General features: G+C 41.1%; 1 protein-coding gene across 1 annotated transcript in view; it reads left to right on the top strand.

Annotated features, from left to right (window-relative positions):
- The window catches only part of LOC114034428 (RNA binding protein fox-1 homolog 3-like), a 157551-nt gene that overhangs the window by 123993 nt on the left and 20434 nt on the right, over positions 1–13124 (top strand). The gene's annotated exons all lie outside the window — the stretch shown is intronic.

Consider the following 13124-nt stretch of genomic DNA (forward strand, 5'->3'; position numbering starts at 1 on the left):
TTTCTTTCTTTCTTTCTTTCTTTCTTTCTTTCTTTCTTTCTTTCTTTCTTTCTTTCTTTCTTTCTTTCTTTCTTTCTTCTTTCCCTTCCCTCTGTTCACATAAAGTATTGTACTCTTACCTGTGGGTATGTCCAAAGGAATGTAAATTTTGATCTCTGAAACCTCATAAAATATCTTGGGGCTTGTGGGCTAGATTTTTTTCTTAAGGACCTTGCCTTAAACCCAAATCACTCTGGCTCTCATTGATTGACCAACAATAGGTCCTAGGCTAAGCCCTATTTAGTTATTTTTGGGCCCCAATTGGCTCAGAGTGAATGTAAATAGCAATTACTTCTGTTTTGGCCAGAAACCCTGAGGGTCTTCCCCTCCCAGACTGATTTTTTTTAACTAGGTAATGGAGGCCATTCTCTGCCTCATTTCTTGTCTAGCCTTAATCACTGAACAGGCATTGCCTCAGTCAAACTGAGACCTGGGAAAGATCTTAACTTAAAAAGTCCAAGGTCTCCTACTGTATCCAGGACCATATCCAGTCATCCTGATCTATATCTTGCCACTGGACCCAGATGGCTCCAGAGGAGAAAGTGATGCTGGTGACTTTGCACAGCCCAAACTCACTTAAATCCAGTTCATTTATGTGTCATGGCATTACCTCCCTGATGTCATGGTTCACAAGAATGAAGGACAAACAACAACAACAACTATATGCCAAGCACTGTGCTAAGTGCTAGGGGTACAATTAATAAAAAGAGAGTCTCTGCCCTCAACACACAGGAAAATGGGAGGAGGGCCACTGGAGAGTACCCAGTGCAGGGATACCTTATTCCGTAAAAGCAGAATGACCAGAGAGTCCAGTTTCTGCCCTCTCTAAAGCAAGGCATTGGGAAGAGTTTGGTACTCCACCTTCTAGCCCTCCAATCAGAGGGGAGAGGAGGCTGAGGGAGATGGAGTCAATCAAAGCTTGAGTTAACAGCACGGTGGATTAGAGGTGATAACTCAACCTGAGAAGGACATCTTGTTCCCAGCAAACTTAAATCAGGCAGAGAGGCAGATGCAAAGTAGAGATTTTCAAATACTCATTTGTTCAGTCTACCCATCCAATCAGTTCTTTTTTAATTATTTAATTTTATTTATTAATGGTACAAAACCTTTTTGCTCTCACTAAAATATTTTCATATTAACAATATTATTAACCAACCAGTTCTGAATCCATTGGGTTGTATTAATTTAATCTCCATAAAAACTGTATGAAATTTTGTCTAAAACTTTGTTAAATTTGGGATAATGCCCCAAAACTTACTAATCTGAGCGTACTCTTTGACCCAACTCTACCACTACTAAACCTGTATACCCCAAAAGAGATCAAAGAAATAGGAAAGGGTTTCATATGTACAAAAATATTTATAGCAGCTCTTTTCATAGTAGCCCACAACTGGAAACTAAAGGTGTACCCACCTATTGAGGAATGGATAAAAAAAAATTGTGGTGTATGAATGTAATAGAATATATCTCTGAGAGGCTTTAGAATTCTGATTAACGCAATCATAAGCCATTAGTCCAGAGAACTGAAGATGAATCACACCATCCACCTCCAGCCAGAGAAGTGATGGATTTAAAATCTAGAATGATACATGCATTTTTTGGACATTCCCAACCTGGGGATTTGTTTTACTGGACTATACATATTTGTTGAAAGGTTTTGTTTTGTTTTGTTTCTATTGTTCAGCTGGAGGTGGGAGCACTGGGAGAGAGAGAGAAAAAATAAATGTGTATAAAAATAAATAAATAATAAATGAAGAAAAAGCTTTGTTAAAATCTGGATGAACTATATTCATATCACACCCCCTCATCTACCAGTTTAGCAATCTTATCAAAAAAAGGAAATGAAGTTAGTCTGGCATGGCCTATTTTTGATGAAGACAGGCTAGCTCTTTGTAATAACTACTCCCCTTTCTAGTGTTTGCCCACTATCTCTTTCATGATTCATTTCAGAGTTTTCCCAAAAAGTGAATCATTGCCTTGCACCTTTTCAGATTCTCTTTCCTTTGTTGACAATCTGTCCTTCTACTATTCTGATTTCCTTTATCTTTCAATTATTACTCACAGTAGTTCAGTAATCACATCTGCCAATTCTTTCAGCAAATAGAGTTGTAGTTCTTCTGGGCCAGATGGTTTGAATTCATTAAGAGTAGCTACCTTACTGGGCTTGGAATCAGGAAAACTTACCTTCATAAGTTCAAATTCAGCCTCAGACACTTACTAGCTGTTTGACCCTGGGCAAGTCACTTAACCCTGTTTGGCAAACACCTCCAGTATCTTCACCAAAAAGACCTCAAAGGAGGTCACAGAGAGCCAGAACAGACTGAACAACAATAAACTTATCTACTCCCTGACTTCTCTCTGTTGCTAGCTACCATCTCATCCACCCCAAGCAAAGGTCTTAACCCTACTTTAATCTTCCTTTTTCTTTCAGAGCTTATTATCAAAAACCATTTTTGTCCTTGCCAAGAAAACCCCAAATGGGATCATAAAGAGTCAGACCCAACTGAAATAATTGAACAATGAAATGCTACACTCATATTCACCTTGTGTTACCTGGACTTGCTTCCATTTTTTGTAATTTATTTTTTAAATCCAAGTCAATTGGTAAGTTTCCTGTGCATCCACATTGGTGTCTTCAGACAATTCTATTTTTCCTACTCATTGAAATTGTATCCCTTCGTGTCTTTAGAATTTCATTCTTAAGTATCTCCCATCCCTCCAGGGATGACTTCTGAAACATTTCACTCACTGGTCCCTACCTATTTCCTCTGAACTCTTTAAACAGGTCATGTCTCTTGGTGAATCAGTTCAACTCTACATTATACTCTAGAATCTCTTGCCCCTAGATTACTTCCACCATCATTTCTATTCACATGATATTGTATGGAGTTGGAGAAAATCACAAAATAGTACTAATTAGATCTATTACAAGTTTATGTCACATAATATCAACTAGGACCTCATTGCATCAAAGCAGTCCTTTCATACTTTCCTGAAAGATTCTCTATCCCATTCACCATGATGCTATTTCATCTCTCTTCAAGATATTTTCCTGGAGCTCCCTCTTCTACCCCTCTCTTCATCTCATATTGGTAAGACGTCTTCTTTCACTACCTCCTCCTTCACTCTTGTCTCTTATGAACAAGAGGTTCTTCTCTCTGCAAAGACAAACCTCTTGATTCCATGCCTTCTTCTACCTTCTCCAGAAGATTGCCCCCATTATCATCCCTACCCTCTTTCTGTTCTTTGAAATCTCCCTGGTTCCTTCTCTCCAGCCTACAAACACTCCATGTTGCCTACATCCTTTAAAAAAAAAAAAACTCTGCTTGATCTGACCATCCCCACTAATTATGTCCAATATCTCTACTCTCCTCAGCTAAACTCCTTGAGAAAGTCATCTATACTAGATATTTCTCCTCTTCTCTTACTTCCTTCTAAACCTTCTGCAATCTGGTTTCTGACCTCATCATTCAGCTGAAATGGCTCTCTCCAAAGTTACCAATGATCTCTTAATTCCCAAAATCCAATGGCCTTTTCTCGATTCTAATCCTTCCTGACCTGCTTGCAGCATCTAATGCGATTGATCTGTCCTCTCTAAGCTTTCATGACATTGCCCTCTCCTGTTTCTTCTAGCAATGTGACTGCTGCTCAACCTCCTTTGCAGGATCTTCATCCGGGTTATGTCCCTAACAGTGGCTGGGCCCCAAAGCTCTGGCCTGCGCTTTCTCTTTTTTCTACGCTATCTCATTTGGTGATCTCATTAGCTTACATGGGTTCAATTATCATCTCAATGAAGATGATTCCCAGATCTATATATCCATTCCAAATCTCTTTCCTGAGCTCCATTTTTGGATATCTTGAATCAAATGTCCCATAAGCATCTCAAATTCAACATGTTCAAAAAAGAACTCACTATCTTTCTTCCCCCAAAAAAACTTCTGTCTTCCCATCTTTCCTATTACTACTGAGAGCACCATCATCCTCCTAGTCACCTAAGCTCAAAACCTTGGACTCCCCAATCCACTATCAAACATGTTGCCAAATATTGTTATTTCTACCTTCATAATAGCGCTCATATATGTTTAGGAAAAGGTCAAGATAATGTGAGAACCAGCTAAGATGGCTCCAAGGATCTAGCTTCTGTGACTCACCCTCTAACTGGCTAGAGTTTCAATTTCCAAGGTGGCCTACACTGACCAGGGCATCTCTATCTTCTTCTGGCTATAGTTTTATGAGCAGCAGTTCCCAGAAATGAAGGCATCAGCAGTATGGTCCATAGCCAGGGGAGCTACTGAGTCAAAAGGAAAAGAAGTCTGTCTACACAAGCCCCCTCCCTGGTTTTATTTGTAACAGAAGCATCTTTCTGACTAGGCTCCTAGTAATGGTGCTCTCCCACTCATATATACACCAAGGTCTTAATATTTTAGGACCTTTTAGCACTTGGAAAAACAGACCAAAAATCCTCTCATCTCTCAGATCTCCATTAATCCTCACAGATTTTTTTTTAATTTTTCAGGAGACTATATACAGAAATACAGGGTGCCACAAGTCTTAGTGCAGTTTTAAGCTGCTAAAGCATAAATTACTAAACTCTAATAACACTAAGACTTTTGAGACACACCCTGTATAGTTAGTTACCTCTCAGTCAATCATGAAGGTTATCTACTCTATAGATTATCTATTTAATCCCAGGTTCCCCCTTTCCACCTAATATATTTCTGGATCACTTTTCATGCTATTTAAACTCATTTGACTATCAAGCCAAATGACTTTATAAAGAAGGGAAAGGAAAAATTCTATCATAAAACTCAGATTCTGATAGGACTTTTGTATTATACACTGACTTGGATTATTCATGTCATCACTCTCCTCCATTAGCTAACTGTATAAAGAAAGGGTAATAGGCTAGGGGTAAGTAACCCCTAGTCTATTAGAGTAACTGGGTCTATGACCTTGGGTAAGTCACTTCCTCATCTGGATTACAGTTTCCTCCTCTGTAAAATGAAAACTAATTAGATTAGATGATCTCTAAGATCCCTTTGAGCTATAGCAGGCTATTATAATTCTATTTGTTGCAGCTAATATCTTAGCTAGGAAGTAATGCAAACATGATTGTAGGAATTCAAATATACATTCATTTAGTCATGGACAGTAATACATTCCATCAAAACAAAATGAATTACGTAAAAAAAAAAAGATACTTTGTCTTGACAATAGGACTGTAAACTGTTCTGACTCATGAACTCACTATGAACAATAGTAGATGCTTGGGCTTTAGTCTTGATATTAAAATATGTCGTCATCATGCTTTTTTTTTTTAATCTTCTTTCCTCCAAAAAAATCTAGCCTTTTTTCCCTTCTTCTCTTCCCCTAAACTTCACTTTCCTGTGATTAGTAGACAACAGAAAATTTGAATGCTCTCTGAAACAGGAGACTTTTAATCTCTTTTAGTCCTTATATGTCATAAACATAAGTGTGCATGGGTTTGGTCTGGATATGCCTGCCTGGCCCATGCTCCATACAGGTCTGTGACAGATAGAATGTCAGAGCTGAAAGGAAACTTGGAACATACCTGGTCCTTCCCCTCATTTTGCAGATAAGAAAATTAAGGCCCAGAGAGCTGACAACTGCACAGTTAGTAAGAGGACAGCTTGGAGCTCTGGGGTTATTCCCAGTTCTGCTATTTACTATTGACTTTTCATAAAGGGAAAAATCCCTTCCCTTCTCTGGCTTCAGGTTCCTCATTTGTAAAATTAGTGGATAAGAGAGATCTCTAAGGACTCTTCCACTTCAGATCCTGTAACCCTGAGAGGTGGAGCTGAGCCCTCCCACTATGCCACCCTGCCTGTGGGGAGTTATGAAAAGGTGTGTTCTGGGAATTGGGAGGTAAAGTCTTATCCCCCACTCATGCTCCTGCACACACCCTATACAACCATCACCTTCCCTGACAGCTGCTTCTTTGAGTTTCTGAGTTTTTCACCTGGAAGTTGGACCTACCCAAAGTAGACAGGAAAAAAGGCCTGAACTTGCTTGTCTGCTCCCCTCGCCCATCTCTCATTCCTCCTCAGCCTTGAGTGGGAACTCAGAACTGCATCTGATACCTTCCTAAGAACCAGGGGGGCCTGAAATGCAATTAACCTAATTGTCTGGGCAGATTGTGAGAGCCAGAGGGAGACAGCAACTTAGACACTGAAAGCAGAGAGAGAGCGTCTAGGACAATCACAGCTTCAGGATGGAAAATAACCAGGGTGATGTTAGACACAGTGGCGCAAGCCTGTAATCCTTGCTACCACACCAATATGAGGCTGGAGGATTGCTTCAGCTCAGGAGTTATGAGGTGCAATGGGACTATCTGGTTATCTCCACGAAGTCCAGTACCAGTATGGTGAGTCTCTGAGAGTAGGGACCACCAGGCTAACTAAAGAAGAGGAGAACTTGTCCAGATCAGAAATGGAGCAAGTCAGAGGTTCCATGACTATCAGTTAGGGGGATTGGGTCCATGAGTGGTCACTGTACTTCCATTCTGGCAAGATAGGGAGACCCACTCTTAAAGAAGGGAAGAAAAGAGGGCAGCTAGGTGGTGCAGTGGATAGAGCACCAGCCCTGGATTCAGGAGGACCTGAGTTCAAATCTGGACTCAGACACATAACACTTACTAGCTATGTGACCCTGGGCAAGTCACTTAACCCCATTCCCTAACCAAAAAAAAAAAAAAGGAAGAAAAGAAAAAGGAGAAGGGTTAGGGAATTAGAGTGACTGCTAGTGGTCAGGGTGATGGTTACAGAAGGAACTCTCCTCCTGCCCTTGCTCCCTCTGTGGATCCATAGAATATCTGAGTTGGAAGGGATCTTAGAAATCAACAGTCTAGCCTCTCATTTTTCAAATTAAGAAACTGAGGCCCAGAGAAGAGAAACAAAGGGTTATCATTAATGGTTTGATGTCAGCTTTTAAGCGTCTCTAGTGGAATGCATATGGGATCTATTCTTGGTTCTATGTAGTTTAACACGTCTACTAATTCCAGACTCTAAGGTACTCTGGAAGTTATATGCAATTATCAGTTTGCTTCTCCTTAACATAATTAATTTTTTCTTCTTTTTTTCAAAAACCAATTTATATTAATATCAACAAAATCTTACTGATAGTTTTTACATAGTCTAAATTTCCTCCATATACCCCCCCTTTCCAAAATAAGTAAAGAGAGAAAAAAATCAGCAAAACTAGTCAGCACTTCAAAAAAAATCTGATAATTATATAATATTCCAAATCCTTGGATGACCTGCTCCCCACCTCTACAAAGTAGTTGGGAAACATGTCTTCTCATATCTCTTCCCCAAATGATGGGGATGTATTTTGTTTTCCAGTTATTTGCTACCACCAAAGTAATGCTATAAATATTTTGGTATATATGGAGGCTTTCTATTTATCAGTGACTTCCTTGGTCTAATGGTGGAATCTCTAGGTCAAAGAGCATTGGTATTTTTAGTCGCTTTATTTGCATAGTTGCAAACTGCTTTCCAAAAAGTAATTCAGCCAAGGCGGTTACTTAGTAAGAAAAGTAGCTAACAAAAAATTCCTACCCACTCCCTCATAAAACTGAGCCCCTCTCTCTTACAAATACAGTTAGTATCCATGGGTAGAGTGACACAAACTTGGAATACAATGATAGGCATACATTTGGGAACACATAAGGCAACTCAGAACTCCAGAACTATCAGGCCTCAAAGTCCTTTCTCTCCTTGTGCAATTCTCTGTCAACTCTCCTTTGCCAGAGCTAGCTCCTTCTTGAGTCCAGAGCTAAATCTTTTCTCTGCTGCCAGATATACCACTCTTTGAACCTGCTTCTAGACATGAGCAACTATGGAGTGTGTGTGTGTCTACTCCCTCAGTTGAGTCTCATATTCTCCTGAAACTGAGTCTCTTTAAACCCTAGGCAAGTAGTTGCACTGTTAGACATTATGACCATTGAGATGCTGGGGGAAAAAAGAAAAGCCTCAAGAAATGAAGAGCTCAACACCTTGTTAACATATAAACTTCACCATCTGTGATTATACCCTGGGACTACATCGACTGAGTTGAGAGTGGAGAACAAAATCCACTGACACACCTATGCATAAATTTAAACTTAGCAAATTTGTAATTTGCACAAGGGAATAAACATTTATTAAGTACCTACCATATGCCAGACACTTTACAAATATCTCATTTGATCCTTGTAACAACCATGTGAGGTAGGTGCTATTACTATGCCCATTTTATAGTTGAGGAAACTAAGACAAACAAAAGTTGTGACTTGCCATCCAAGATCACACAGCCAGTTAAATATGTGAGGCCAGGTCTTCCTGACTCCAGGCCAGGAGAGCTATCCATTCTACCATGTAGCTGCTGATAATATGGAGAACAATCAGAGAAGGGCACTCAGAATACAGCAACATCACTCAAATGTGCCCCCTTTCTCTCTTCTGATATTGCTACCACCCTGGTACAGGCCCTAATGTCCTCATGCCTGGACTATTGCAACAGCCTGCTTGTGGATCTGCCTGCCTCAAGTCTCTCCCCACTTCATTCCATCCTCCATTCGGATACTAAAATGGTTTTCCTAAAACACAATCAGTTCATGTCATCCTCCTACTCAATAAATCCCAGTAGTTCCCTCTCACCTCCAGGATCAAATACAAAATCCTCTGTTTGGTGTGCAAATCCTATCCCCCCTCCACACTTCCAGTTTTTTTTTTTTGCACCTCTCTCCCACCGTGTACTTTTTGATAGAGTGACACTGGCCTTCTTGCTATTCCTCAAACAAGACACTCCATAGCTCTGCTCTGGGCATTTTCTTTGGCTGGTTTCCATATCAGAAATGCTCTGTCTCATCTCATCTTCATATCCTGGCTTCTTTCAAGTCCCAGCTAAAATCCCACCTTCTATAGGAAGTATTTCCCAATCTCTCTTAATTCTAGTGCCTTCTTTCTCTTGTTATTTTTAATTTATTCTGTATGTTCTTTGTTTGTACATAATTGTATGTTGTTTCCTCTATTAGGTTGTCAGCTTTCTGAGGGCAGGAATTGTCTTTTGCCTTTTTTTTTTTGTATCCCTGATGCTTAGTACAGTGATTGGCACATAATAGGTGCTTAAAAAAGACTAACTGAAAGTCTTGCCACATGAGAATCCATTGAAGGAACTAAAAGAAATGACTTAGAGGAAATATGTTTTTGAAAAGTATTTAAATGTTCTGTCTGACCCCAGAGGGCAGAACTAGGAGCACTGAGTGACAGTGATAGAGGGACAAGTTTTGCCTAGAGATAATCAAAATATTCTATTTAGTGCTATCTCAAAGTAGAATGGGCTATCTCAGGAGGTAGTGGGATCTCTCCCTCACTGGAGGTCTGCAAGCAAAATCCTGATGACCACTCATCAAGTATATCCCTTACAATTATGTTATTCTTATATCTCATCAACTCTATTCTAACCAGATCAATAGGCTCATCTTCTTTGAACACTCACAACCTCCAACTCTGAGCTAGCACCAGGCAAAATTGTGAAGGAGACAAACTTTGTCTCACTTTCTCTTCAGGACTGAATTCCATCATTCATTTAGCTTAAGCATCCCCCCCCCCCAATTCCTCCCTGGCTAATCTCGTATTCAGTTCCCACAGGGTTAACCCAAAGGGTAGCTGATAAGGAAGGAGGTGTCTCATGAGACTTAGCATTCATTATCTGGGGCATTTTTTTTCCTTTTATGAGTCACTCTTGAGGACCTCAGACCTTCCAAACCCAAAGGAAAAAAAGCTAAGAGTGAAAGGAGATCACCTAATCCCATTTCCAATTCCTTGCAGAAAGCCTTTATACAGTATCTTTCTTATACGTCTCTACTTATACAAATAGATGACATTGGAAAAGTAGGTAAGGGAGATTATTTGGCAGGGTGAGGCATGTCAGGCCTCTCTCTGAAAGTGTACTAGAGGGAACCATGACTACACTTTGCAGAATCTAATCCCAATGCAGGAAACTGACCAAGCTACAACCTGAGGATGAAGCCGTGGATACCTGAAACTGGCCGTCATCGAGCACCCTGAGAGTCCTATCTCTTCCTCCAAATCCATAATTGCTTCTTTTACATAACTTCTTACCCCTCCAATGTCCCCTTCCCCTGCTGCTCACGATTCCTGATGCCTTCTTGCCCTGCTGACTTGTCAGATGTCTCAGAGGCTCTTAATTGGCCAGTGATGGTATTGGACTCTGGCATTCCAACCAAGCCAGTGGACATCTGTATGCTGAGTGATGGACAGGTGTCACTCACCTTCACCCCCCCCCAACCCCAGTGGGGTAGAGTGGCTAAGAAGCTCTCAGGGTATGAAGAGATGTGTGTGTTTTGGGGCTACTGTGGGGGTAGGGTAGAAGAAGTAGAAGACGGGAAAGGAATGAAACAGGGAAAACAGTTTAAAGGGGGATGGAAGCAGAAAGGGGTGGGAGTTAGTGGGGAGAAAAAGAAGGAACTGGAAAAATTCTGTAAGTTGAAGCTAAGGTTCCAATCAAATATTTATCAGTTAATTGATCTCTCCTGTGTCTGCCAAAAGGCCCATTTGACAGCTCCCTCTCCTGCATTCCTTGTCGCTTCCTTTCCCGTGGTCTTTGTCTTTCCCTGTTTTCTTTTACCTTCTCCCTTTGTTCCTTGCTTTTCTCTTCTTTACACTCCTTACCGCCTCTGCTTTCATAACTCTTTCCGTGGTCTCCCTTTGTGGTTTCCTCTCCCTTAACTGTAGCCTCCTGACTATTTTCTGCTTCTTTCATCCTCTATCCTCTCCCTTTCCTCACTGCACCCCAACCTCCCTCTCTCCCTCTTACCTGCTCTTATCTTTACTCTATTGGTTGGAAGCTGTGGGCCTGACACTTTCTCTAACATATTTGTTAATAATGGGCAAAGGGGCTTTGCAGTCCGCTTTGGAACAATGATGCTGGAGTCTCCAGTGAAAGTGTGTGTGTGTATGTGTGTGTGTGTGTGTGTGTGTGTGTGTGTGTGTGTGTGTCCCTCTTTTGTTGTTCTTGAAGTTGAATGTTGCCCCAGTTTCTCAGTCTCTAAAGATAGAGGGAAGGGATCTGCCAGCTGCACCGAAGTGAGGGGACCAGAGAGTTTGCTCATTAGGCATACAGCTCCATAGCTCAGAGTATCCCAGGGGTGGCCAGAGCAGAACCCTTGAAATAACAATTTTGGAGGATTGCACAAGAAGGGCTAGAGACTCTGGCAATGCTTGAAGAATGAACAAGGTACAGCCTCTCTCATAGGCCCACTCATGGATACCTCTGTGGGAATCCCACTCTGTTTCATTTACCATGGCATCCCCCTAGAGTAGGCTTCAACCCACTCAAAAGAGCCTTAGACTTAGCAGATGACTCTGGAATAAGTTTCATGTTGCTGCTTTCCAAAATGCATTTGGAATAGGAATCAGAGATGTCAAATCTGGAAATATAGAGCCTCCTATGACCCTTAAACTCCCCCTCAAAATCACCTAAAAGTGATATCTAATAGAAATAATTTGGCTGAGTCATCTCCATCCTCTCCTGATCTTGGAAACCAAACCCCTTCTTCTTGGTTGAATGGTTTTGGAGCAGGACCAGTCTGATGTTCCCAAATCTATGAACCGAAGGCCAAATTTCTTAGTTGCCCCAAGCATCTCTGGACTCCTTGGATAGTCCTTGGGGTTCTTCAAAGTGAGCAATTGGAGGGAGCTCCCCTATCCTGCCTTTCCCTCATCTTAAACTGTAAGACCCTAGAGATTGAGAGCCGCAACAGACTTACCCTTCAGGAATGCCTCTTGGTAATAATGATAAATCTAGATTGTTAATTCTTCAAGGGGAGAGGATATATATTTAACTCTCATACTGTAGCCCCTTGCGGAAGGTCATGTACTAATTGTCATCATTATTGGAGTGAGGCCTAGAGCAGAGCTAACTTAGAAGAAGGATTGGAGAATGGTCCCTAGGACTTGATCAATCCCTGCCTTGACTATCAGGGACCTATTACCTGATCTTCTACCCTTACTTTTACATACTGGCCACCAGTCCAGGACCAAAAATCCTCCTGGAACCACCACTACCCCTATTCTTCATACACACACACACACTTGGAGGGACAAATGACATTAGAGTGGGCCCTAGGTCAGAAGAGACCTGGTTGAGGATTGGGGGGAATGAGTACATACCTTAAATATGCCTCACTTACCACCACCAGCATTCCTGCCTCCATAAGCAGCCAGGCTCCAGGACTAACGTTTTGACCATCAGTCAGGACCAAGGACCCAGGACATCTGCCCCCACTGACGTATGAATATCACAAATTCACCCTTTTCCAGCCTTTTTCAACATTACCATCGCAACTGTGAAAATGTGATAGTCTATTACCTTATGGTTTTATTCAGTGATCCTGAGTCATAGGGGGCCTAGGTTGGTGCCCCCTTCTCTGACTCCTTTCTCTGCATCTTCCTACCCATTCACATTCACCCCATCCTTTTCGTTCTTCAATCTTACTCTACCCTATCTTTCCAATGTATCTGGAATCTGCTGTTTTATTGTTAGCAAACATATTAGTCATGTGCCTCTCCCCAGAAATCACATTGCATATTTTTTTATTTAATTTTCCGTATACACATTTCTTCCTTCCAATAGAACATAATCTTCCCCAGGACAGGGCCAATTTCATTTTTGCCTTTGTATCCCCAATGCCAAGCACAACACCTGGAACATAGTACATAATTAATAAATGCTTGTTAAACTCAATTAATAAATGCTTCCTGATAGTTGTAGGCCATAACCCTAAAGCTGGAAGGGATCTTAGAAGTCTTCTAGTCCAAACTTTCATTTCACAGATAAGGAAACTGAGGAGCAAGGGTACTAAGTGACTTGCTTACAGGTAGTAAGTGGCAGGTTAAAGACGATGATATTTTCTGAAGTACACACACACACACACACACACACACACACACACACACACACACACTGGGATGCTTCTATGACCTTGGAAACTCTACCACTAGAGGGACATCGTCCTATAATGGAAAAAACACTGGGTTTGCTTCCTGGCTAAGTATTTATAA

The sequence above is a fragment of the Vombatus ursinus genome, unplaced genomic scaffold, assembly GCF_900497805.2.
Source record: "Vombatus ursinus unplaced genomic scaffold, bare-nosed wombat genome assembly UNPS02008996.1, whole genome shotgun sequence".
NCBI classification, from domain to species: domain Eukaryota; kingdom Metazoa; phylum Chordata; class Mammalia; order Diprotodontia; family Vombatidae; genus Vombatus; species Vombatus ursinus.